Source organism: Anopheles coustani (genome assembly GCF_943734705.1).
Source record: "Anopheles coustani chromosome X unlocalized genomic scaffold, idAnoCousDA_361_x.2 X_unloc_106, whole genome shotgun sequence".
NCBI classification, from domain to species: domain Eukaryota; kingdom Metazoa; phylum Arthropoda; class Insecta; order Diptera; family Culicidae; genus Anopheles; species Anopheles coustani.
In genome coordinates, this window is record NW_026525056.1 from 27501 (window position 1) to 30268 (window position 2768).

General features: G+C 48.8%; 2 non-coding genes across 2 annotated transcripts in view; both read right to left on the bottom strand.

The window, feature by feature from the left end:
* LOC131269899 (large subunit ribosomal RNA) overlaps positions 1-171 on the bottom strand; it is a 4085-nt gene extending 3914 nt beyond the window's left edge. Inside the window, exon 1 of the ribosomal RNA XR_009179064.1 lies at positions 1-171. This exon is cut by the window's left edge and continues 3914 nt beyond it. This is a non-coding gene — a ribosomal RNA (large subunit ribosomal RNA).
* Positions 172-658: 487 nt separating this feature from the next.
* LOC131269898 (5.8S ribosomal RNA) lies at positions 659-813 on the bottom strand. Its single transcript, XR_009179063.1, has one exon. It is a non-coding gene; the product is annotated as a 5.8S ribosomal RNA (ribosomal RNA).
* Positions 814-2768: the final 1955 nt, after the last annotated feature.

The following is a 2768-nucleotide window of genomic DNA, read 5'->3' on the forward strand; positions in this document are numbered from 1 at the left end:
ATAGTGAGACGCACCAGTACACGGAATCGGATAGACGGACTGGCCGCCACCCCTACGTGCTGAGCTTCTCCCGTTTCGCTCGCAGCTACTCAGGGAATCCCGGTTGGTTTCTTTTCCTCCCCTTATTAATATGCTTAAATTCAGGGGGTTGTCACACATGAACTGAGGCTTATGTACCTTGCGGTTGTTATCGTCACATCTGGCTTGCGACTACTTTGTTTCAATGTCCAATATGTACCGTTGGACTCGGTTAACGGGCTGTTAGCCCGCGTGTGGTTTAACTCACTGATACCTTCCATTGCCCATACGCTAGTTTGTTTGTGTTCCTTTGGTCAACTTCCATACTTGAATCATTTGTGCTACCGCTGCTGCTTCGACGCTACTTTGACATCTTCGCTTCTATTTAAATAAATAAATAAGCTGAAGCTAGACATCAGTAAACACCACCACAGACACCACAAGCACGCCTTCTCCTCGTACTTCCGCCTCACGCGGGAACACGGACGCTCTAAATACTTCGAATTCCAATGCCAGTATATTGTAAACCACGGGTTCTTTAATGCTAGCGGGTCGTCGCGACCCTAGTTAACATCATGGTGCACGTCTCGTGACGGGTGTCACGGCGTAGTTAAATGTATGCGATACATTTCTCAAATATAAGCGCTCAGTCATCTGTACATCATGGTAGGTTCCCACGACGTGCAATATGCGTTCAACTTATCAATGTTCATGTGTCCTGCAGTTCACATTATGACGCGCAGTTAGCTGCGGTCTTCATCGATCCATGAGCCGAGTGATCCACTGCCGAGGGTGACTAACTTGCGTAAGCCGCCGCTGTGCGCGTATACCCGTTCCCCGTAGGGAGGAGCAAGCCGCCGCTTAGAGACGAAGCATAAAGTGTCCTCATTCCACATAGGGCAAGCTGGATGAATCCATTTTACCCAGGACGGCCGAAGCGGCGTGGACCAGGGGAGAACTGAACCTTATACTTCACACCACAGTAAGTCTACGTGTCCTCTTCCACATAGGGCAAGCTAGAACTAACTATCTTACCCAGGACTGCCGAAGCAGCGTGGACCAGGGGAGGAACACACTTTTCATGGAAACGTAAGGCATCCATGACTGCCATAACGTAAGCCGCCGCTGTGCGCGTATACCCGTTCCCCGTAGGGAGGAGCAAGCCGCCGCTTAGAGACGAAGCATAAAGTGTCCTCATTCCACATAGGGCAAGCTGGATGAATCCATTTTACCCAGGACGGCCGAAGCGGCGTGGACCAGGGGAGAACTGAACTTTATACTTCACACCACAGTAAGTCTACGTGTCCTCTTCCACATAGGGCAAGCTAGAACTAACTATCTTACCCAGGACTGCCGAAGCAGCGTGGACCAGGGGAGGAACACACTTTTCATAGAAACGTAAGGCATCCATGACTGCCATAGTGCGTAAGCCGCCGCTGTGCGCGTAAACCCGTTCCCCGTAGGGAGGAGTCAAGCCGCCGCTTAGAGACGAAGTATGAAGTGTCCTCTTCCACATAGGGCAAGCTAGAATGAACTATCTTACCCAGGACCGCCGAAGCAGCGTGGACCAGGGGAGAACTGAACTTTATACTTCACACCACAGTATTGAGTAATGTGCCCTCTTCCACATAGGGCAAGCTGGAATGTTCCATTTTACCCAGGACGGCCGAAGCGGCGTGGACCAGTGGAGGACTACACAATCATGAGGTTTGATATCGACTTGTGTGTTTCAATAGGATACCGATGGTATGGTTTGAACCGATTTGATTTAGCCATTCTGAAGTCATCACTTGGTTGAAGCGCTGAACTAGGGAGGCATCGTTTACATATATATTGGTTTTCGCATGCTCTACTAGGTTAATGTCATGAGGTTGGCTATCGAGCATGCCCAAGTGATGACTTGATTGTGTGCTTGCTTGAATTCTTCACATTTCATACCATCGGTTAGTTGTCGAATCATTCCTCGATCATAACCTTCGTTCTTGGTTCATGTATGCTCTCTTCCACATAGGGCAAGCTAGAATTAACTATCTTACCCAGGACCGCCGAAGCAGCGTGGACCAGGGGAGAACTATACTTTGTCTTGTATGCCCTCTTCCACATAGGGCAAGCTAGAACTAACTATCTTACCCAGGACCGCCGAAGCAGCGTGGACCAGTGGAGGACTATACTTTGTTCATAACACCACAGTATTGAGTAATGTGCCCTCTTCCACATAGGGCAAGCTAGAATGAACTATCTTACCCAGGACCGCCGGAGCAGTGTGGACCAGTGGAGGACTACACAATCATGAGGTTTGATATCGACTTGTGTGTTTCAATAGGGTACCGATGGTATGTTTTGAACCGATTTGATTTAGCCATTCTGAAGTCATCACTTGGTTGAAGCGCTGAACTAGGGAGGGGCATCGTTTACATATATATTGGTTTTCGCATGCTCTACTAGGTTAATGTCATAGGGTTGGCTATCGAGCATGCCCAAGTGATGACTTGATTGTGTGCTTGCTTGAATTCTTCACATTTCATACCATCGGTTAGTTGTCGAATCATTCCTCGATCATAACCTTCGTTCTTGGTTCATGTATGCTCTCTTCCACATAGGGCAAGCTAGAATTAACTATCTTACCCAGGACCGCCGAAGCAGCGTGGACCAGGGGAGAACTATACTTTGTCTTGTATGCCCTCTTCCACATAGGGCAAGCTAGAATGAACTATCTTACCCAGGACCGCCGGAGCAGCGTGGACCAGTGG